Here is a 26,750-nt window from a genome sequence, read left to right as displayed (position 1 = left end):
TGGTATCCAGAGGTTAAAAAAGATGCTTATTTTGGTATCCAGAGGTGAATATAGATGCTCATTTTGGTATCCAGAGGTTAAAAAAGATGCTTATTTTGGTATCCAGTGGTTAAAATAGATGCTCATTTTGGTATCCAATCTTACTTAATAGATCCTGGAATCCTACTGTAATTGAAAATTTCACCTAAATACTTTATATTATTTCGTACCTTTTTGTAAGAAATCGTGATGTAAATGTTCAGGTAATGTACAAATACAAGTTCATAATCTGACAATATAAATGTCTTTATTTTCGTATAACATTTAATAGTCAATCAAATTATGTTGTTTTAAACATTAAAGTTTGTAGCTGCCAATCAAACTATAAATGTCAATTTTAGCCATCACTCAGTTTTATCTTGACAACATATGTCGTTGTTTATGATAGTATTATGGTTTAATTGGTCCTAGCAATTAATTGATAAGCTACAGTATTATAAACTATCACATTGATGAACTACAGTAATGTTATCCTAATAGCATGATCCACAGGCAAGTCTTTTTCAAGGAGAGAATCAGTATTCATGCCATAAAGCTCTGTCTACACTATCAAACTAGTTTGACAAAAACAGTGTGATGTGCCCAAATATCATAGTGGTAGTCCCAAATATGGAGATGACGTGAGACCGTGTTGACTTGAGCTTGACTTGGGGCCGACTTGACGTGGGGCCGACTTGACTTTGGCCGAAACTGTTTAGGGCCGAGTTGACATGCACCCTAAGCTCATGTCCATATATGGACACATCACTTTTTTTGTCACATAAAGTTTGATAGTGTAGACAGAGCTTAAGTCTGAGAAAAACAAATGAGAAATGACAAAGATGGGAGATTCTGGAATAGGGTTTGTTCCATCTACTGTAAATAATGCTATTTTTACATTTTTCCAGTCACAGTTTAAATGTGTGTGTTACTACATGGAGGTACTATACGTATGGTTACTGTGTGTTAGTAAAACTGTTAAAATATTGATTTTTACCATCTCTCGTCAAGTCTGGGTGTACAATGAGTGCAACACAAAGGCACACAAATTAATGGTATTTTCCGCTAGAGTACTAGTACATAATGAAAGAGAATAATAAAGGTTATTGGTTCTTTCATAATCATAATGACAATCCTGTCTGTTTAATGTTAGTATCTGTATGCAGTCTGCAGATGGTTTTCACATTATATTAACATTATTAATTTATAGGGATTTGGCATAGTACTTTAGTACTGTAGTTATTATTAAAATGAGCTGAGGTTCAGCATTTTGACAGTTTGGAGTGACAATTTGCAGGTATGGAAAGTGCTGGTGCTGGTTGGAGTGCAGCTTTGTCATTTAATTCCAGACATGCCTACTTTCTCACCTTCTGTTATCTACCGTTCTCTGTATTAATTATACTATACAGTAATATTTTGCTTTTTGAGAAACAAAGTTCAATCCCATTCTGTGAAGATGGTATATACAGCAGTGTAGTCTATATATTCAGTAATACAGGTTTGACAACAAGAAAATTAAGCTTGTGATTACCCCAATTTAACATCCTATTATAGACAGTTATTGTATCAGTAAGAATGTTTTACCTGTTACCTGTTGACACATGCTATTAACAAAAGGTCTTACCATCTCCTAACTTTAGCCAATTTCAGTTTAATTAAATGCTAATTAATTATAGTAACTGTACAGTGGTCAGTGTATGACCAACACTGGACATAAGATTACTGAATTTCAAGTTTCATTAAAGTACTTGCTTTCCTTGTTTATTCTGCATATTATTTTATTCAGTATTTTAAGTTTTGTTGTCTATTTCGTGCCTAGCTTACCTGAATAAACGGGCAATTGCCTGTGCTATCCAGAGGGAGGGCTTAGAATACAAAAAGTTAAAGTTCCTAGACACACCTATACCATAATGGACTAGTCTGCAACCAAGTTCCAACCACCACTGTCATCATTTGTTTATTCTGTATTTATAAAATCTTAAGTTTTGTTTTCTTTACGATCTAATTAATCATTCATTGGTTGTTATTTACTGGATATCCCCAGTGAATGTAAAGAATGCTAAAGAGCTATGTTGTAGCAAGCCTTACACAAGTCAACAACCTAGGTGTATGATTTATGAGTAATAACAAGATACATAGAAATACAGTAGTTTCCAATCGGTATTATTACTAACTACTGGTAGAATGATTATGTGAGCGATTCCAACTAAACAGCCTTTTTTTACTGTGAAATTTCCAAATGTTCCCGAAATAACATTTCTAATTACAATTCAGTACTTGTTAAAATCATTAAAGACACAGGGCTTTTTCCAGGAGCATGTGGCCATATTCACCAATCACATCATCTTAACTTTTAAGTTAGGTACTTCCCTTAAATATTAAGTATTTCACTTAACTCAATAAATATTTAAGTATCCCTTAAATTGTATTCAATTACATAAGGAGATTTTTTTAATTTTAAGGGTGTGAATGGTAAATATGGCCAATGTTCCTGCTGAGAAAAAATAACCAGTTTTTAAAATTCTTCTATTAGAATTTCCAATCTGGAGGAAACAAATATCTTGATCTTTCGCCACTTTTGCGAAAGCAAATTTGACCTTTAGCGTGAATGTAGCATTATTGTTATTAGGTCATCTTCAGTAATTGTTTCATCTGTTTTTTTTTTAACAGGCTATGAAATTGTTTTGATAGAAGAGATTAAACGAAAAGGTAAGTAATCTTGCAATTATAAGAGATTTTGAAACATTTGTCTGAATATGAGGTATCTCACGATTTTACCTCTCAGTGACCCTACTCCCGCTAAGCATGCCACCCCAGATCAAAATGAAACGAGGCCAATAAGAGTGATAGTATTATTATATTGTACTGTACCATTGTTTAGTAAGCAAAATGTTGTAAAACTTGCTATCAATAAAAAAAAAATTTATTAACTTTTTATTAGGAATGTTGTTGAATATTGTTGCAGAAGTGAGTTTCATTATTGTTCAGTCTTGTCATTTCGCGATAACGTCATTGCTGGAGTTGTTTTAACAATACTAAATAAACTTTAAAAGTACATGAAATTGGTCGCATTTTGCTGAATAATGCCCATTAATAAAAGTGCAACGAAAGATGCACTTTGTTTCAACTGGTTGATAATAAATGATGAAATACCTCGTGGAAAAACAAACACACAAGAATTAATATTTCCTTCTAAACTATATGATTGTTATTGTTCAATAATATTATTTAATATTATTGTATTTGAGATAAACATGTTAAGTACGAACAATGCTGTGTTATTGTAAAATTGTTTTATGTACTGTACACCAAATAGTTTATTGACAGCTGACCACAAAATATAAGTTTCAATTTAAATTAAACATTATTATTAATGAAGTTTTTCTTTAATTACACAATTTATTTAATTTTTTGTATTTAACCTTATTTATAGAGGGTGACCCTAAACAGCTTGTGTGGACAATCAAGGGGCCCTAATAATTATAGCGGCCCGCTATAAATCCCAAAATGCATTGCGCGCAGATTGATATTTCTGCTTTTCTTCTGTAATTAACCCACTTTTCGATGGATCGCGAGGTCAAAACAAATGGAAGACTCCTAACTTTTACCGGGTTTTCTCCAATTTGTATCAATGGAGTCTGGCAAAAATAGAAAGACAATTAATTCAGCAACTATACAACGTCAGACTAGGTATATAGCTAGCGTACGATGTTCGTACGTTACCGATGTTTACCAGCTAGGCCTACAAAACTAAGCCTAAAGACCATCCACGAGAGGTCAGTCGCCGTGAGCTACTTAGGTAGTGCATCAAACGTACATTTAAGACAAGGAATGACCTGGTTTAATGTTTTTAAAGTAATATTATTATTTTTACAAAACGTCACAAATTGTAGGGAAGGTGTCTTTAAATGTATTATTTGTACTGTAAACTACTGTACATTTAGATAGGATTACCATACCCTTTTTTCATGTTGTATTTAAACGTTGCATAATAATTGAAAGCTGTTGTTCAGAATTGAGATGAGTTTGAGTGGGCTAAATTGCATGAAGCATGACCACAAACATGAGACATGGGAATAATATTTGACTTTGTTTATATAAATATTAATTAGTTTCACAGAAATATTGATTACGCCCACGTGACAAGAATCGAGGACAACATAGGTGTCATCATCTTCAGCTGCTGTAGTAGGTTTATAACCAGCTGGGTTCGGCAGACTCAAGTTGGACATATTTCTTAATAACTTCCTACTTATTAAAACCTGTCTAGAAAAAAAAAACATTTTGACATGTAAATAGGTCAAAACCTAGTTATATTATTATTATTTCATTACTTGTTCTCCAAAAAGCGGGAGTTGAGGAAAAGCACTACACTATTATACAGTATGTTCTTAAAAGCCCCTCTTGAATATGAATGAAGTCTCACTCGTATGGCACAAACTTCTGCGAGTGGTTGGTCCATGCAATTTTAGTTGACTTTTATTGTTTCTGCTTTATATTCGTACTTCTCTTCAAGTACTCAGGATAGATTAGTATTATCCCAAAGCTCTGCAATTCCTTTCTACCTGTTTTATTTTATCGTTTTGATTTAGCTTTCTGCTTATTTTCCAGTGATACCCACAGTATTGTCATTTGTCAGTGCTTATTTTATTTTGTATTCAAAAGATCCAGCCACTGATGATGCCCAGCATTGTCATTTTTTAGTAATTTTGTCTTTTGATTTATTTTATGTTAATACACAAGGGCTCTATGGCTGGTACTACCAGTTCAGAGTATAATTTATATTTAAAACCACAAACAAAATTATGTAGGATAGATCATTGTCATGTGATGATGAAATTATGAAAAAAAATGTTTTGAAATGCAAACATGAAATATGATTTTGAGGCGAGTTGTAATGTAGTTATTTGATGACATAATCAATAGGCTCCATCCTTGAACAATTGATTGCATCTTCTAACACCTGGTCTTCTCAACTCTTGTACAAAAATCAATTTTTATTCTGTGACTCATAAAATATGGCATTCCTTTCATCAGGTAGCCATACCTTTCTTTACGCCCAAGGCTAAAAAATTATGAATGAGAATGTCTACAAAGTAAGTTTTTTAAGACAGTCGGTCGTCATAACAGTATGGTTACAAAAAAAATTATGTAGGACACAGAAACATAGTACTATTACATCACATTTTGAAATCTACACTTGAGAGTTACATGGTGCTGGGGTAATAAATCACAAACAAACAAATATTGAGTAAAGTTGTGAACATGAATTCACATGTGGCAACCATCTTTCCAAATCCTGGTTCATTGATCGTTGGCTTAGCTGTACGTCCCTAGAGTGTATAAAATAATATTTCTCAGAAGTTGCCAGTACTACATGCAAAACACAGGAATATTGTAAATTACACTTTTAAATTTATATTATAATTTATATTCATTCACCACCCGCTTCCTCCCCTCTTCACCTACTGTATATATAATTTATATTGATTTTTATTTATAATAATTATAATATGTACATGGTGCTGAGATAATGAATTTTATTGACAACAAACAAAAAAACATTTGAGTATCTTATTATAAGCAAAATGCACATTGTGTCAACCATTATTCTGAATCCTGGTTCATTGATCTTGGTATATTTAACCAGGAAGTTTTACAACTCCCTGGTTTACTGTACACTACGTCACTAGAGTGCCTAAAACAATATTTCTCAGAAGTTACCAGTACATACAGTTGGAATTTTGTATATTTATAATTTTATTATTCAACAATAAAATACTGTAATGCCTTATTTAAAATCTTAGGTCATTCACAGGCATTGACATTTTCAATGTTCACCACCTGCTTCTTCCCCTATCCCGGTACAGTTAGTAAATTTATCGATATTAAGAATAATGATATATATTTATTTGCTTTTTTTATGGCCCTGGCGCTTCATCAAAATGTTGATGAGTACTGTAACCATGGCGCTGCATGCTGTAACGTGTCCAATAGAACATCATGTACATTACCATGGATTTATAGATAGGACATTCTAATGTTTTAAAGAAAATACATCTACTACAGGACAGTTTTAAAAGATGTTCTTTATCTATTTATAATGGCTTTCTAGTATACTTAATGTTTATTGTCATTTTGTTGTGAGTATCAAGGATAGACACCGACCAATCAAAGTCATCACATCTTGTATACTTACTGTATATCCTTCTCCTTTGTGTTGTACATCACAAGTCATTAATAATGTGATCCTCATGACTTATGCTACATTCCAACGAGGCTGATGTATAGCGTAACAAAGAGGACATTATTGCTTATCCTGTGGGAGTTAAATACATTTTTGGTTTTTTTGTATTGCAGCTACTGTAACACTGCGTGGGAATATATTCAGGAAGATAAACAAGTAGTTAAAGATAATAAACTAGTTTGTGTAAATGTTAATGATTTCCTTTGAAAATGTTTCCAAATACAGTAATATTTCCGTAAAGTTTCCATATTGTAGGTGCAGGTCTGTAAATAATTTTCTGTAAAGATCAATTAATGACTTTAAGTTCATTACAATTCTAATAAATTTTTTTTTTATGTATAATAAACATTCTAAAAAGATATTTATTTTATTTGCAAGAAGATTAATCAATCGCTTCATTGTTTAGAAATAACAAAAATAAAAGAAAATAGAAATAGAAATATTCAAATAGACCTATAGTTCACCAATTCTAGTCAGGGCATGTTTGTTAGTATGCATTCTTAGTGTTGTTTTCTTGATACCGTACTTTCATCGTTAATAGATAATAAAGACGCACCTGTCCTGCAGGAAGTACGGTGACCCTTTAGATTGTTCTATATTACTCAACAGATTCGTGAATTAACTACTAAAAATCAGTTTGTCTTGAATACCGCCTTCAATCTCCTTCTTGAAAACAAATCAACAAATGAATGAATATCATCTCTTTACAAACCTTATTTAGCCTCACTGGGAATAATGATATTTTGCCTATAATATATGTCCAGTTTTTAGCAGAAAGGGAATCTTTCTCAGTAAATCCTACAGTATTATTGCCGTAATCACCCACTGTACAAATTAAACAAGTTACTAACAAAATGTATGTTTAATATTCCACATTCTTATTTGTATCTTCAACAAAACAAGCACGAATATGCGATACTCGGGGTACAGCAAAATAAGCTGTAATGACGTCAGATACACATCAATATAATTATAAACCTCGCCAGCAAATATGGCTATACGTTACTATCTTCGCCGTCATATGGCTGCATCCGGTTTGAAATTTAAAAATCCGGCTCTGTAGCTTTGAAGACATTTCCCTGTAGTATATTCATGCCAAATCCCAGCTCAATACTACAACAAATAAGGGAGGAGTAGTACTTTATAAATTGCCCTTTTTACTCAATAGTGGATGGAAGAAGAGAAGATGAGAGAGTCCTGGACTCGGGTACCCCAAGTAAAAACAAAGTCCACTACTACTACAGTACTATAAATTATGTGTAGATCTATGATTGAGCCCATGGCCTAAAGATAAATAAAGGCATATATGAATATTAATAATAGAAACAGAATATGGCAAATTACTAGTTTCCCATCTTTACTTCCATAAAAATCAGTAATATTATATACTGTTTACTGTATTATCCAATAATGCAATAGTTAACATTACAAGATTACAATAGACAAGAAGATTACGAGTGTCAAATATTAATTAGATTTGATTAATTATGAATTGTGTATAAACGAGGCGAGTAATAATAATATTAGTAAATTATGTGTACTCTACACAGAGTGACCGGTCACTCAGAGGACAAATCGCATCCTTTCTATTAATTGTTAAATTATTTGTTTATGTTTCCTAGGTAATATTCTCATTAATTGAGACAAAGACTTGGCATCGTGCCCATTTTACCAGCTGTTACGTGATTTCATTTTAACTGCAATTTTCTTTAATTTTCTAACAGTATTTCTTTATTTAATAATAAGAATGACATAAACTATAAATTTCTGAAGAAAATAAATGAATATAAAACAGTAGGAGCAAATCTGAAATTAATCTAAAAAGACAAATTTTTTTTTTTCACGCGGATGGTTTTGCAATACTTTTTGCGGACCAACTAGTCTCCCCCTTTTTTTCTTGTTTTCTTAATCATCTTGAGCCCTATCAAAAACCCTAACCAAAATTAAACTCTTATGTACAGTACTTGACTTCTTGTTCTTATAAATTTAAGTTCTAAACAATTTAAAACCATGAAAGCCTTCACCTTTTATGAAAAAACTATAAAAACTAAAGAAGAAAATCAACAAAATTAACAACCCTTATACTCGGAATAGAAGAATTTCACAATTTGATTTATTTACAAATTATCGTCTTCCTTCTCCTGAATACTAAATGAACAGACGATATTCTTACACAGATATTAAGCTTGCCATTTATTTTCTTTACGGATGTATTTTGGAAAATAAATTAAAACAAATGGAAAATTTTAGTTTCTTTAGAAGCATGTCAAGGACATATGCCCATGGCAGAAAGCGCTTTCGTGCGGGGTTTGATAGAATTAACATAATATTATATCAATCTATTGTGTTGTGTTGAATATCCATTGATTATAATGTTTGGTACAATATTGATTGAAATGTTCTAATACACAATTTGCTTCCCAATTTCTGGTTAAAGAAATTTCACCCGATTCTATATTGTATATTATTATTACATGACATTATCATAGGAAATAATGTAATTCAATGTCACAAATTATAGATAGAGTTATGGAATGTTGAAACCCCTCTCCCCTCCCTCCTGTATCCCTCCCTCCTGTATCCCTTCCTCCTTTACCCCTTCCTCCTTTACCCCTCCCTCCTGTATCCCTCCCTCCTGCACCCCTCCCTCCTGTATCCCTCCCTCCTGTATCCCTCCCTCCTGCACCCCTCCCTCCTGTATCTCTCCCTCCTGTATCCCTCCCTCCTTTACCCCTTCCTCCTTATGTTATCCTTATCCCAATATGTTACTCTGCAAGTATTTCATTTATTTTACAGTAACGCAGTATGTAAAGCGACCTTAATTTTGCTGACGTCACAATATTGTCATCGAAAAACAAAATAACTGTTTTGTAAAAATCTTTCCGACATTGAAAAAAAAAGCGGCTAATGAATGTCTGGAAATGTCTTGCCTCCAAACAGGTCGTTAGCTTCGGTTAATGTCGGAATTTGCCACCAGTGCGGTCTTAGAACGAGTCTCTCGGGATCACGTATTATATCCATATTCTGTTATAGCTTGCTTTGGTAATACGCCATAAACCCAGTGCCTACAGTATACTTGTACAGTAATGATACACAACCTGCTGTTAGTAGTTTGTATTTAATGCTATAATTAGTGCAGACTTCGTCATAAATGAATAAAATTAGGTCACATGATCTTGGAATAAATTTTAAAATGACAGATTTTACCACAAACAAAACCATGTTCGCTAATTTTAAATGAATTATACACAGAAAGGCTGGCCATGATGAAGCAAAGTTTTAAAATAATGTTACAATTTATTTTTTGTCTATTAATACTGAGTGTATGTACAGCAACTACGTGGTTTTAAAGTACAGATTAAACTTTAAACTTCCTTTTGTGATAAAACACACATTCCTCTCAGTAAGAGATATCAACAACAATACTCCAAATTTGAATGACAATGAGAAGATTTAAGATTTGTACTTTCTTCTTAAATTGTAGTAATTGCATTATCGTTAAAACGTTTCTAAACGCAAGTGCATCGTCCTCGGTTGATACAAGAACATTTGAAAAGCAAACTCGCAAAAGATTGAATTCTGATATTTAACACCGACAACATTTTGCTTAGAATGTTGTACAGCGGTTTGACAAACACTCAAGATATATGATTACTGAAAAGAAGAAGAAATAACACAGTCATTGAAATATGATAGCAACAAAATCTGACCTAATTTTAATAAAAATCTAGAAATAAAATCATATTCTTTAATAATAAAATCATATTCTTTAATAATAAAATCATATTCTTTAATAATAAAATCATATTCTTTAATAATAAAATCATATTCTTTAATAATAAAATCATATTCTTTAATAATAAAGGTTAACAATGAACAACAAATTAAAACATGGATGTCTTTTTATAAATTTGAATAGAACTGCTGTTTGCAATAGTTAGTAATATTGTTACATAACTTCTAATGACGCTGAAAGTACCAAGTATTATTCTCAATAACATACTGTATTAATTGATTAAACTCTAAAACATCTTCCTGATGTTTTTATCATACATTCTTTTTCTTTTATTGCCAAACAAGTCCAAATTCAGTACATGCATGTTTTGTACAGAATCCAAAATGGTTTAGTGTGAATGGTTCTCTTTTTAAACGCTACATCTATTTTTCATGATTATTTCTCCTGCCATTGTACAGTAATTCGCACTCAGTGTGAACACAGCTTAAGCTGCACTCGCACTGATTACCATGATTCAATTGTTTAGGAAAACACAACGACGTTAATTTCTACCACCAGGCCATTTCCTATTTATTGAATATGTACATAAATTATTTAAATTTGGTAGGTTTGTCTGGTAAATATGAATGAATGGTATGCGTCATTCTATTTGTGGTTGTTATGTTTGTCCAAGGTCGTTTGTACTATGGTTTTTCTGTACTGTTACTCTTAATTCAATTTCGAACTATAGTACACTTTGTAAAAACCAGACCCAGAATACTGGTGACACTCTCAAAATTAGACTTTTCTTAAAGGTTCCAAATTCTTGCTTCAGTTGTTTTATTTAAATCTGATAATTTTGAGCAACGTATTAAGATCTCAAGAAATGCAAGCATGCCTGCACAACTATTATCAGTGGCCTTTTGCTTTTGAAGACATTCAATCAATCTAAATATTTACATTTCCACTAGACTATACAGCTGTTACATCAAAAAGTCATTCTGCATGTTCAGAAACATGATCAAACTGATTGTTAGACTTAAAACTTGGTTCGTAACACAAGGACGTAAATGCAACACAAGCATGTTGACCAATATGACAAGCGACAGTTCGAATAATTTATCAATTGAGATTAGTCGACTAACTTACATCCTTCTGTTACGTCCTTATGTTGCGTCTCTAGTGGGAACTTTGTCCCTTTGTGTCTTAAAGAAAATAAAAGACAAAGTGTATTAACCATCAATATCTATGTTACAAAATACTGTATGTATCCGTAAATCTTATTTAAGTTTGTACAATACAAGATGAAATCTAGGTATAGTAGTTCAAAAGTTACTCATTAAATTTGTTCCGTAATTTTAACAGAATTATTTATTTGCAGTTTACTTTGAAGGGTTTAACGTAATCCTGAGTTAGTACTTAGAAAGGCATTACACATACTTTATGAGTTATTGATATGAAATAAATTAATCTATGTCAAATTATCAGAACGAATTATAGCTATATAACGATTTACCATCTACCAAACTTTACACTATCTATCCATATCTTTTTACCATCCACGATTACTTGTATTTCGTGCAGGATTTTAGAATCTATTCATAAACTTTCACCATTTACTTCCCAAAGATTTGTATGGGCATCCGTCAGTAGATTGTTAATACGTCATTTTCTATGAAAACGCTAATGATGACGACCTCAACATTGTTTATATTTATGGTTTGTTTTTCAAAGAATAAAATTGTTTTCCCTCGAAAATATCCCATTGGTAAACCAATTAAAAGAATTATATTCCCTTATCCGTTAATACCACTTCCTGTTTTCATATACAAAAGAATCAAGTTTCACTACCTAAATTTGTTGATTAATATTTTTATTTCCAAAATTTTCTGAAAAATCGATAAATACAGTAATATTATCCAATTTATGAAAAATATCCTATTTCATATTATGTATCAAATTATATTTTGACTCTTGTATATCTATGGAATAAAATGTCTAATACTACTATATAATGCTATTGTTCGTCTGTGTGTTTTTTTCTTCTAAAGGGATTTATTATGCCTTCTTTTGACGACGATATACAATATGGCACCTCCTGCACTCCATAGGGAGTTATTGTATTATTTGCATTGTATAGTGATATCATGGTCTTTTTTATACCTCCATGGTTATATACTTACTGGATTTCAGCATATATACTGTACACTACTGTAAATAAAGGCTTGAGATTTAGGGTTTCAATTCACTGTATTAGCCCCCCCCCGCCCCCTCCCTTATACATGCACCCCCTGTTTTATTTTTAAGATGGTTGACAGTAAAAAGTAGTGTTCAAACAAATTTTTCCGCTATTGTACGCAACATAAATGATCTAGAATATTTTATATATTAAAGCCATTTTAAAGAGAAAAAATTAAGTCAAGTCAAGTATCATTTATTATCATTTGTTTTAGGAAAAACATAGAAATTCTGTTTGCTCTGTTGGCGGAGCACAATATCCAACGGACACAACACGAACTCAAAAACAAAAACATTACAAAAAAAAAGTGTCTACATCATATTTAAGGCTCTAATAGATCCTGGAAAGAAACTATTTGTAAATCGTGCCTTATTGGCCTTAATAGAACGAAATCGCCGACCGCTGCGCATCAACTGGAACATACTAGAGGCCGGATGAAAATGCTCATCTTTGATAGCCACTGCCTTTTTCAGAAGACGATCCGAAAATATGTTCTCCAAAGGCAGTTGTGTAGATCCAATTATACGCGATGCGGTCTTGACTATTCTATTTAGGTCACGCTTTTCATTTTCAGTAGCGCTACCGAACCATACCGTTAAAGAATACGTTATTACACTCTCTATAACTGACCTATAGAAGGACGACATTATTTCAGAGTTTATACCAAATGATTTAAGTCTACGTAGGAAGTAGATTCTTCTTTGGGCCTTTCTAATAATGTTACGTGTGTTAATATGCCACTTCAGATCATTTGAAATATAAATACCCAAGAATTTAAATTCTTCTACAAACTCAACTGATATACCATTAATAAATATTGGATATTTGACATTAAGTGATTTACGGAAATCAACAACCATTTCTTTAGTCTTAGATACATTCAAGAACAGATTGTTTTCGTTACACCAGTCTACAACTCGTTTAACTTGGTTGCGATAATTAGACTCATCACTGTCATCATTGATTAGACCTACAATGGTAGTATCATCCGCAAATTAAGCGATGTGACAGTTACTGTAGTAGGTAACACAGTCATAGGTAAATAAAGTAAAAAGAAAGGGCGACAGTACACAGCTCTGTGGTACACCTGTATTTATAATACGCTTATCTGATATAATGGTACCCACTTTAGTACGTTGGGGTCGATCAGTTAAAAAGTTTAACACCCAGTTACATATAGAAATATCGAAACCGATTTCAACCATCTTAGTGTGTAACTTATACGGTACAATCGTATTAAATGCTGAACTAAAGAAAATAATAACACTGACAAATTAACAATCAAACAAATTATTGACATATATATATATATATAAACTTTATTTAGACACGAGACTGATGTGCAGTACAACTCGTTCAATCAATATTGATTGTTTTTACACAAGTTCGTGATACTATATTACAAAACAAAAACAAAAATCAACACCATATAAATACAACAGAAACGAAAAAAATTGAAATTGAAAAGAAACAAAATTATATATATATATACTGTATATATGTTTCAATTAGAAGATTTGACAAATAAATTAATAAAATTGCTACTTAAAATTCTGTATTACTACTTTTTAACCACAATTTTCACCACAAAATTGTGTTTACCGACCAACTGTAGTAGAATATTATTATGCAAATGAGCATTATCTATCACCTAATACGTTGACAATAAAACAACATTGATGATTAACACAACAACCACAACAACCTCAGAGCATTAGCAAATAAAAGAATATAAGAAAAGCGGCAAGTCAATATAGACTGATTATAATACCAGGTCAAAGGTTATATCGAATGCTTGAGCGATTTTGAATGAGGTAAGTGTGCAATGTACAGACGGCATACAGTCTTGAATGATACGTTCCACAGTGTACTAGGGAGTGTTATTCTACTTAAGAAACAAGACGAGATTTTGTGGATTTATATTAATAAACATTTAAGTTTTACCCACTTGATTTATATTATCTGTAAGTACAATTATTTAATTATAATTAATATCAATTTGTTTATTAAGAGTGATTTTTTATTTAATTTTAAGTATGGTAATATTTTCTGTGAGAAATGATAATGTTTTCATTTTGGATATTAAATCCCATGTGAGCCAATCAGTGACTTGTATTCTGGATTAGCCTCTAATCTTAAAAATGATTTTCTCTATTAATATCAATTTTGGTTGTTATTTTTTGAAGATGCATAATTTAATTTTTATTTACCTAAAGAAACAATTAATTTTGAAAAATAGAATAATTCTTCCAATTCTGTCGGTAAATAACATACATTTTTATTTATTTAAGTGAAAATCTTTTATTTAAGTACTCTAGTACTGTATTTCAAAATGTAGGCTAGTATAATATAAACATCCTTCTAGTCCAATGGGCTAGCCCCCTTGGCAAGTGAGGAATATCAAAGTACTGCCAACCTTAGCAATATTCTTCCATGTAATTTGCATTTGATTTAACATGCTTACTATACATTGAAAGCAATATGATACAAAATGCATAGTAATAATAGTATAGTTAATAGGAGTGTTTACAGGATAATCATGTTTTACCAACAGTGTTTTGAAATCAACCTATCACTTATCTAACACCATCTCATCTAATATCCTTCCCCAGTCATCCACCATCGTAATTCAATCTTTAATTAATTCTTTCCTAACATCAAAATACCAACACAGGTCACAATAAGGTCAGTATGATATTGATGGTATAAGATTGTTAAAAGGTTCTCAATCAACATCTACCTCCATTAATACAGCATCACATCTACAGTATGCCTGCTCTATTTTCACACATTTCATAAATAAACAATGACGTATTATTCTTTTTAATATGTGGATCAAATTTTGCTGGTGGGCAGCGACACCCACTACAAAGCCTGCTACCTCACCCTACAGTAAAGCTTGTTTAAGATATTCCATCCAGCTTACCTTCAACCCAAGAAACCGGCTGGTACCTGAATATTTTTTGTATTTTTGACACCCATCTCTGCATTAAGGGTATAATAGTGATTATTAATGTCATTTTAGAGTACTGTAGCTTTTGTTTTATTTAAGCTCTGTCTACACTATCAAACTAGTTTGACAAAAAAAGTGTGATGTGCCCAAATATGGTACTGGTATGCCCAAATACGGTAGTGGTATGACATCATATGTCCATATATTAGCACATCACATTTTTTTTCACATAAAGTTTGATAGTGTAGACAGAGCTTTACACTACTCTAGTACATGTTCTTGTTTCATCACACTATCACTGTAATTCATTTTCATAATCAATTATGTTCAAAGTTAATCCTGAATTGATGTGTAGACAAATATATTCGTTCCGTTGTAGAATTACAACCATCTGTATATCACCTTACTACCCAGATGACGTCTCTTATGTCATTAATCTAAACGATTGTAGGTGTTTTTAAATATCTGTGTGAACATTTATATTGCTTTATTTAAAATTGAAAACACCTACAAAAATATAGCAACAGAATGATAAATACATTCTATGTTCTGTTACCCTATAATAATTGGGAGTTGGATAAAATATATGTTCCTTTCATTTATTTATTCGACCAGCATAAAATCAATATAATATAAATATATAAAAGAAAAAGAAATTAAAAAATGCTGGGCATGGGCAGCTTAAGAAAAATAGTTATTTTTGGAAAGAGGGTTTTGTTTTTTTTGGAATTTTCTTCTCTACATTTCCTTCTCTACCTTTACTTTACCTAGCAGACCAGATCCAGAATATTTTTTGCAGTGGTGTTACACATCACTAGACAAGAAGTAATCGTCAAAGAGAGTATTCTTCTTACTTTTTTTTACAGGTCTACCACTGACCAGAGATCTGCCAATGTTTAATGTGTTCATTTTATGCATACAAAGGATCTTTGTTTTGAGGGATTTTTGTTTAGAAAGACTAATAAGAATGAATAATAAGCACATTCATCTTTTGGGCAGCATTCCCATTTCCTCATCCCACTCCTATTTTGAATGTTCTTGTTTGTTCACACTAAACCCAATTTTTAAAACCAAAAGCACAACAACCATAACATTAACAATGCTGAATATAAAAAGACAATTGTTTCAAATATTATTTAAATTCTTAAGCTCTGTCTACACTATCAAACTTTATGTATGTTACAAACAAATGTGATATGCCCAATGGACATGATGATATCATATCACTACCATATTTGGGCATATCACTACCATATTTGGGCATATCACTACCATATTTGGGCACATCACTACCATATTTGGGCACATGACACATAGCGTAACAGAGCTTGATTAAAAATTAAAATAGTAACGTTGATATTATTTATGGCATAATAATTTATGTCCACATTAATTCTATTTGTATCTGTACGGCTTATCACAAATCTCTTAATCACATGCTGTATATGATAGAAATGATTTAATATTTAATTGTTTCCGGTTTATATATGTGGATCAAAGTATGAGTATTAAAAGTGGTCTATATTTGGAGTCAGTCTTGTGTTATAACTAATTTACACAGTTCTCTTTCTTCAGATGACAAAAATTGAACTCATAAAATAATTGTCAATACTGTAATAATTTATGTTGTACATAAAAGGGTAGGGTATGTAAATGCTACAGTAATTATGTATAAAATATAAAATAAAAAATCCACATTTTATTATCAAAACAGCTTTGTGTTTTTAGATGTTGAATGTGAACATCTGTATATAAATCGTTACATTAAACCATTAATAAATGTGTGTGTTTTGAATGTGAAGGTAACAGAAAGGTCATATAAAGGTCGTAACTAGCAAATAACGGAGATTTTGAATTTAAATTAATGATATGTCGTAAGTGATCATGGAGAATGTCACCAAGAAGTTTGATAATTTGATTTTGTAATTTAAAGAATGTTATTTGAATTCAGAGATGTAAAGGAAATCTATAAATATTTATTTGGACAAACTCAACTATTACTGTACAGATACAGAACATACTTTTCCTGTAGAATGCAATACGGTGCGATGATATTGGACTAACATGTGACAGGCATAGGTTTGAGTCAAATTGCTTGCATCTTTAAAGCTCTGACAATTTCAAACTTTATGTGACAAAAAATGTGATGTGCCTATACATGGACACGATGATGTCATATCACTACCATATTAAATCATATCACTACCACATTTGGGCATATCACACTTTTTTCGTCAAACTAGTTTGATAGTGTAGACAGAGCTTTACTCTCGTTATCTTATCCTTCAGATGGGACGTAAAGCTGTTGGTCCCTGGTTATGTACACTACATTGTACACAAAAATTATGTATGCTATCATTAATATTTATAGTAGGCCTACTTGACAATATTCATTTCATGTAACCTGCAAACAACATTTAGTCTTTAATTAATTTTTTCAAGTGAAATCCCTTACTACTAGACGGTTCTTGGCACTTGGAATAATTACGCCTGCTAAGAGATCGCTTTCAAAAGGTTAATCAACCTGAACTCTGTTCTTTGTGCTCGCTTTGTTCGTTTTAACTCTCTCTCTCTTTCAACGAACAAACACTGGAGCCAGTGACTGATCATTACACGATTAATTAATAAATTATTAGATAAGCCTGGATGGTTAATTGAGGCCTGAATAAACCGGACCCAAGCAAATCTTAGAAGTGAACTCCCAAAGGGTTTGTTTTGTTTTTATTTATTGATTAAGGTTTGCCCATTGGCCGACGATATTTATACCGTAATAAAGAATTACTTGATTTCATAACACCCCTCCAGACATGATATTTAGCAACTATAAGTTCACTGGTTCAATATCAATTAGGCTTTCTTTGTAACGATATTAATAATTCCAGATTGTGTACTTAAGTTCATTTGGCTTTGATTTATATATGTTTTCTTTTCATATTATATATTACTGTACATAGTTCATCTTATTTGTCAACAAACACATTTTATGGAGTAATAGAATTTCATTTTCATGCAATATATTTCAGGAATTTCCCATTTTGTTTGATGGTTGAAAAAATATTTACTTTTGATGGTTGCATTTTTGTACAAATTTATATTATAGGAAATTGTCATTATAATTGTCATTATACCAGTTTGGTACTCGGGTTGGTTCTGTCTTTCAGAAGGTGTTACAGTACTCTGAATGCTCATTACATCTGGAATTAATGCAGTTATGCCTAGAATTACTGCAGTTACTATAGATCATACTCAATTTCTAGTATCAGCAGTTCTTATCTTACCCTTATATGTTCTTTTAGTAAAGATTATTTAGTATAATATTTTAAAGTATAACATTTGTTAAAAGTTATTTCGATCAAAGTTCATTCGCTCATTCATGTTGATGTAAATAACATACTGGTAGCATATGAATAATTTAATTACATTAGTTCATTGTATTTCTTATTAGTCCTTTAATACAGTTACTGCATGATTAACAATGCGACAACGACTCAACCGTGACAACGACTCAACCGTAGTGACGATATAAATAACCGACTATATTAATAATTCAGTGTATAGTCTTAATTGCACTGGTTGGTTCACTGGTTTTTGTTTCTATGTAGAAAGTAAGCTCTAAGCTGAGATCACTGCACCATTGCTAACATTCACAACAATACATTAAACATTCAGCTTGGTTTAAACACATGACGTTAAATATTTACTGAAACATAAGTATGAGGCGTGTTGAAATATTCTGCATGTGAAAAGTTAATGGTGAATTGCTGTTAATGTTATTTTTAATTTATTTTTATGTACTGTACCTTTTTAGTCTTTCTAGTTTTAATTTTAAATTTCAAGTACTGTATATTCTTAACAATATAAATACTGTATGCAATGCTAAATTGAGGAAGTTGCACCAGAGTAACCCCCTGCTACCAAAAGATGCACTGTGTACAGTACATAAGATACAGTAAATATGTACACTAAACCAATAATTGCAATTCTTTATCCAAGAAGACTACCACCAAAACTACTGTTCTTTTTATTTTTATTACTTTAAAGCTAAAGATAGAAATACAAAATGTTGTTATTCTTCTTTGTTTATTAAACTACAGTGTTTGAAAAATGCTAACTGTAAAAACAATTTACAGACTTTTTGAATAAAAAAAACGTACACAGAAAATGTTCATAGCTGTGTCTGTTTCCATGTTGTGAAATAACATCTAGACATGACATAGAATAAACACAGACATACATTATACTAGTAAAACTGTACTGACAATGAGTGGATACTAACACCACCTACTTGGAATTGCCTTTTGTCTTCCTTTATCTTATCATACTTTGTTTTCATCTTTTGTTGTGGGTGCAAACATGTCTATTTATAATGTCCCGTTGATGGACTTTGAGTGTTAACGTCAGTTGAATCAATAAGATATAGTGTTGGTTTAAATTTGAATCATAACACATACACATTTATAACAGTGTACCATCAGTTGTAAAGATATTAGTAAATACACATAGTGATTACGTTTCGCACTTTGTGATAATGTATTGTACATAACAGTGCTAAACATTGAAATATTCTACAACTCACATTGAAAGACACCTTCGAGACAACAAAAAAAAGTATTGATATTTTGGACCAAGTAATATACTTGCTGATATTTAAAAAAAATCAGTATTTACTTAGTATCAATAAGATATAGTGTTGGTTTAAATTTGAATCATAACACATACACATTTATAACAGTGTACCATCAGTTGTAAAGATATTAGTAAATACACATAGTGATTACGTTTCGCACTTTGTGATAATGTATTGTACATAACAGTGCTAAACATTGAAATATTCTACAACTCACATTGAAAGACACCTTCGAGACCACAAAAAAAAGTATTGATATTTTGGACCAAGTAATATACTTGCTGATATTTAAAAAAAATCAGTATTTACTTAGTAGGGAAAACTTACATACAAATTTAAAACTGATTGTATATGTTGTAACCACACGTTTGAGTCATTTAATCTGACCAATAAAAATGCTCCAAATTATTTTTCTTTTAACTTTTGTATGATGTAGTATGTTATATTTACTCTCTGTTTCTGTAAACAGGTTAGGTTTAGTTTCTATAGACATAATAGCTTTACTAAAAAAGACAACATTTCTTTGTTTTTATTTTGTTTGTAAGTTTAGTAAATTGTCTGCGAGAACATTAAATTTAAAATTAAATTTGATCTTGATGACTAAACAGGACCCAGCAAACCACTTTAACCATAAATTTGTTTTAGTACTGTAGATAAATGGTGTAAATTTAAATTCCACAGAAAGACCCTTCTTTGTTCCTTACAAGTAGTAGTAAAATCCACAAACTTAAAGCTCTCTTGAGATACTATCAAGCATCATATTAAGGGCTTTAAAATAAATAAAAACGAAAAGAAATAGAGTCTTCATTGAGCTTTTGCTCTTTGGATAATATTCCAACATGATTAATATTCTTATTTTTAGATAAAACAGAAAGGCGTCTGTTTCTGCATAGAAAAAAAAAACATGAATGAATTACTTCAACATGTCTACTTCTTGATGATGTTCTTTTAACCACAAGCACATACTAAAGCTCTATCTACACAAATGTGATGTGCCCATACTGATATGGACATGATGATGTCATATCACTACCATATTTGGGCACATCACACTTTTTTGGTCAAACTAGTTTGATAGTGTAGAAAAAGCTTAATATAATTTGTTGAAAAAATGATGAATGCTGTAATGCATTCAGTTGTTTGAACTAAAAATATACAGTAGGCCAACTAACTGTTTAAAATAAAATGGGTATTCATAAGATACACAATAACCAGCTTTGTTGAACGTATACTTTTATTATTTGGGTAATTTCCCAAAATTATCGACAATCTATTTTTAGATTACTACAAGATCACAAGTGTTTTATTTTTCTTGATAACGTTCCTGATCTTTTTCGCAGCCAATTTGTGAATGTTGCCAAGATTCAAAGTTGAGCTCCAATTGTATTAGCATCTTCTAATGAACTTTAATAATTTATTTTCTGATGTTGCAGATCATTCACCCGACACGTTTTCCTTTCATACAGTACATATACTCTTCTGTAATATTCTCGTAAGTAATGGGTTTGTGTCCGCTTTATTTTTTAAATGTCGGTGATTGTAATTTATAGGTTGCTGGGTTCTCTGATAGTGGTTACTCCGACTCATTATTTATTATAATAATTTTTATTTATGGATACCAGTATAACATATTTTATGTGTGGTTAGGTTTTATTTTATACTAGTATGTATAAAATAAATTCAATGAAGGGATTTTTTAGTCCGAAATGTATACATGTTCTGTACCTTTATTATTGATGTTTAGATTATTGACAAAACGTTGAGGGTGCGTTTGAAGGTCTTTAAAGAGTTGTAAAGTGGCTTCAGTTGTGTGCTAGGTATTAAGGTATGCAAGGTAGAAGGTATTAACATGATATTAGACCAATCTACTCCACTCAGGTCATCCACCCAGGTCATCCACCCAGGTCATCCACCCAGGTCATCCATACTGACGCACCATAAATGTGAGACAGGGCTGTAGCCACCAGTACTTTTTTACAGAGGCCTTTGATTGACAAACGTACAGTAGTGTACAGAGATTGTTCCCTTTTCTTGAAAAAACTGCACCACATTATTTATTTCTCGTAGCTACATCACCTAGTGACATAAACAATGCTCTATGGAAATCGTTTTTAAATCTTGTTTTGACGATCAAGACCAGAACCAATAGGAGTTTTTAAAACCATATTTGAGATAAGGATTTTTTTTTTGGGAGGGGGACCATTTCCAAAAATTCTGTCAAAATATGATTCTTAAAAGCATCTTTTGCTGAATAGAATCGAAAATACAGACTTTCTAATTTGCGCTGGTCAGACCTTTTTACAAATGAGGTAATGTAAATGATTTATGTTTGTTGATTGGCAACATGAAATGTTTATGCTTGAGTCATGATGAATAAAGCGTCTCATTCATTTTTCACAAAACACAAAGTACATCATCTTAATAGACGCTCCTTGCTAAAGCATGTCCGTAAGACTCGTAATCAGCACGTCCTTTATCTTGCCATAATTTTTATCGCTCGTATCACAGTAATCACGATAATTTATTCCTGCATGACACTAGAGATGATTACTACGTTTCCAGTTTTCATTTTCAGTGTTTTAATTTAAACCAAAGACTCATTTTTTTTCAATCCTGTCCATGTTTCTCAATCTCAATCATTTTTTTTTAGTCTTGTTCATTTTTTTCAATTTTTTTTTCAATCTTGTTCATTTTTTAAAAATCTTGTTCATTTTTTTTTTATCGTGTTCATTTTCCCAATCTTGTTTGATTTTATTTCAATCTTCTCTAGATTTTTCAATCCTGTCCATGTTATTCAATCCGCTCCAGGTTTTTAATTGTCTCATGTTTTTCCATATTAATCTACTGAATGTCACATTTGACATTTTTCATTATTTTTTTAATTGATTTGTTGACTATGTTTAAGTTCATCTGTTAAAAGAATCAACATTGATCTTTATTTAACAACAAAGTAATTATAAAACCCTTTTACATCAAAGTAATTTGTAAAAATCGATGCTTTTAGAATATAATTAGTGAGGCTGTGTTCGCTAAAGAGTAGCCAGAGATAATCATAACAGCTTTAAAAGGTTTTTTATTATCAGAATTGAGATGGTCTTGTTGTTTGTGGGTATTTATTGATAAGATAACACGAATCTGTTTAATTGCACTCCGCAAGGTGTGGCGGAGACTGCGAGGAAAGTCTCTCAGTCGCTGTAAACACACGGTAATCATCATAATCTAGGTAATGCCTATGCTACAACAGTTGACACACGCTAATCATAATAATCTTGTACAAATTACAACTGTCAAAATCTCTTGACATGAAAATTCCTGATTAGGAGTACAGTATTACTATTAGTGATATCACAGTTGTGACACTGTAGTTTGGTTTTCCTACCAATTCTAGAAGACTTGGTTCAATCAAGTCTTCAAAAAGTACCAGAATTGAAACCATGAGTTTTATAGTTTTTTTAAAATATTTTATCTACATACTTTTAGATATCAGTATAGTATAGTGAATGCAACCATAGAGATATTAATTAAAGTGAGCACTATTAAAATCTCTTTGATGCAAAAAAAAAGTTAATTATTTATGATTTTAATTTTATTAAAATATGGAACAATTATGTAAATATGAGCTTTATTATTTTTATTTATATTTTTTATCAATGTTAATTTATTCAGAAAAACTACAGTATAATTATAAAAAGGAAAATACTACTATATTGTACTATTGTAGATATTGGTAAATCCTACAAGCCTCATTACACTTTAAATTCACTTTATATACACTTTATATACTCATTTATTATACATCATTATCTGTGAATAATTTGCCCTACCATGCAATCAAAATTTGGATTTTATATTGACATATTGATTGACATTTTTTAAAGTATAAATATTAATATATCAGAAAATGTAGTTACAGTGTTTGCACAAATTCATAAGAATTTATGGTGCCTGGGAAAATGTACAATGCTGCAACAGAAATCTGTTAAGTTGATTGCAAGAGGACTTAATATGCATTGCTGTGTTTTTTCCTTCGCAGTAAAACATAGACTTACATAATATAGCAAGTCTTTTCATTCATATGGTTATTTTGCCAAGATGTAAAGCCAAATGTTGATTTAAAAAAAAAGTTACAATTTTAGCATTTACGAATCACATAACCAAAAAGAAAATGCTGATTTTTTAAATGCCATTACTCTATCAATGACCTGTTGTTTTGCCCTTATAAATGTGTATTCGATAACAAACTCCTAGAAGAGTATGGGACCATCTGCCATATCATGATAGATAATTATTTACCAATTTCAACACCAAATTATCAGGGACCAAAACGTAAACCATTCTGGTTCCAATATTGATATTTTCATTCTTTGTTACATTATATGCAATAGGAATGGCAATCGCTGGTACAATAGATACATAATTAAAAATTCAAGAAACCTGTTACGATTAATTATATAATAATAGTAGTACTGTATATCAGCCCTCTAGTCGCATAAATATAATAATAGTAGTACTGTATATCAGCCCTCTAGTCGCATAAATATAACCAGTATATTACATGGATATTCCTTTATTTCATTATATTTATAAATACCTTGTTGGCTCAGAATGTGTAAAAACAAAATTGAAACTTTTAAATAAGAACTATGAACTTTAAGTTCAAAGTGCTTGAGGTAATTTCAATGCTATAAACTAGTGATTATGCTACAGTACCAACATATAACTTTACTAGTTCCATAGGCCCAGGGCAAATGATTGTAACATCATCACTAGTGTTAGTAGTAGTAGTGTTAGTAGGGGTCATAAAGGTCAACGTTGCCAGTGGGAACTGTTATTTAATGAGACATCGTGGGAATATTGTACAATAGTATAATATTAAAGTCTCTGTATGTAAACAAACTAAAACTATTAAGTTATAAGTATAAATATACACTGTCAATGTCATAAAACATATACAAATGTTGTAACGTTTAGTTTCGTTTTCAGTAATGACAATGTCACTTTGTCAGAATACTATTGCATAATTTAAATAATTATTTGTATTCTACCTGAGATGTAAACATCATAAAATAATACATTACGTACATTTTTTTTTTTTACGTACATTCACATTGTATTGTTGAAAAAAAAACTTTAAACGATGTACCCATTGTTATTTGTGTAAAAAAAAAAAATGATATAAATGCGATGAGTTATGAAAGACACTGTACTACTATACACTGTGCATATTATCTTGTATCATTTTGTTCACTGACATTTAAACGATTCATAATTGAAAAAAGTAGGAATAATTTTTCAGTTTTCTGCATGGGTAATTGGCCATCAATTTACTGGCTAAACATGCGTATTGTAAAACACGCCTATTGATATTGACTATTATTTAAAAATAATGATTACTGTATGCTACAGTACATGTCCGCATTATGCTAAAACGATAACGACTGATCTGAAAATAATTTATTGGATTGATTTTCGCTTATCATAAACATTAATTTGCCTACTTTAATTTTATTTTCCATTATTGAATTATTCCAATTTCGGTGTCTGGATGTTGTGGTACATTAATGTTGTGGTACATTAATCATTTGCAAATTGGTTTTTTTCTTCTACAGTATCTATTATTATATTGATGATTTTGAACAAATTGGTTTTTATTTAAAAGCAAAAAAAAAAATATTTTGACTTGGCAAGTCATGATTTTGAGGCTCATGTACCTAGAATTATGTTGTCTATTTCATGCGTAGCTTACCTGGATAAACCAACAAATGTCTTATTCTCCTCGAAGAGTGAGATATACTCAAAAACTAGAAAATTCATTGAACACCCCTTTCCATAAATGGTACAGTCCACAAATATATATTTCATACATGTTTTATTCAACTTTATCAGTTTTTTGTCATCCAATTTTATCTAACGTTAAAGATTCTATCTTGGCACAGCCAATTATTAAACTGCACTGTAATGTAGCTGGGTAATTTTATGCTTTCTTTACTATTCTGATTAATATTTGTTTATTCAACCGGGAATCCCTTCATAGTTCCATTGCGTGCCGTTATTTTATGTACCTATCAATTATTAAATAGGCTACCACTTTACGATGATAGAAGCTCCACTACCAGTACATTTAATGTCAAATGATGTTTCCATATTGGTTATGTAGATTTATTTAACACAGCCACTTCATAGTGCAGCAGCAACCCATTTTCTTGATAGCAAGATGCCAAGTAATATTTAGTTGATTACAAAACCAGGGAAGAGTAAAATGACAATTGTAATTATACTCTTGAACTTGAACTTTATTATTAGCACAATTCATTATATTTAAATAAATTGAAGTTGCAACATAAAATATCGCATATAAAAATATAAAAAAATTTCACTCAATAAGTAATAAAAAATAAACATAAAGAACAAATACACATTTTTCGCCAGGCTGTGCAGACAATATTTTACCATTTAAAAAAAAAATGGCGCTCAACAAGTACAGTAATCAAAAATAAAGCTGATACAGTACTTGTACATATTAAACAAATACACACTATTTGCTGGGCTGTGCATGCAGGCAATAATTTACTATTTGCTGGGCTGTGCATGCAGGCAATATTTTACTATTTGCTGGGCTGTGCATGCAGGCAATATTTTACTATTTGCTGGGCTGTGCATGCAGGCAATATTTTACTATTTGCTGGGCTGTGCATGCAGGCAATATTTTACTATTTGCTGGGCTGTGCATGCAGGCAATATTTTACTATTTGCTGGGCTGTGCATGCAGGCAATATTTTACTATTTGCTGGGCTGTGCATGCAGGCAATATTTTACTATTTGCTGGGCTGTGCATGTAGGCAATATTTTACCAGTTCAAAAAAACACCATATTTTGTAATAAAATTATTTTGATCTTTTAGTTTTACATAATGGTAATAAACAAAATTTGTTACTAAACAATTATTGTGTG

General features: G+C 31.2%; 1 protein-coding gene across 5 annotated transcripts in view; it reads left to right on the top strand.

The window, feature by feature from the left end:
* LOC140059085 (neuronal cell adhesion molecule-like) overlaps positions 1-26,750 on the top strand; it is a 77,774-nt gene that overhangs the window by 7,994 nt on the left and 43,030 nt on the right. For 3 of the 5 annotated variants that reach the window (XR_011847107.1, XM_072104918.1, XM_072104914.1), the window contains exon 2: positions 2,689-2,727. The gene's annotated coding sequence lies outside the window, so the exon portion shown is untranslated. Of the gene's footprint in view, positions 1-2,688; positions 2,728-13,827; positions 14,184-20,893; positions 21,292-26,750 lie in introns of those variants that run through there. The other 2 variants (XM_072104915.1, XM_072104916.1) reach the window with 2 other exon arrangements.

The sequence above is a fragment of the Antedon mediterranea genome, chromosome 9 (genome assembly GCF_964355755.1).
Source record: "Antedon mediterranea chromosome 9, ecAntMedi1.1, whole genome shotgun sequence".
Lineage (NCBI taxonomy): Eukaryota > Metazoa > Echinodermata > Crinoidea > Comatulida > Antedonidae > Antedon > Antedon mediterranea.
Note: the sequence above shows the minus strand (reverse complement) of the source record. Positions and strands in the feature narration are given on the sequence as shown.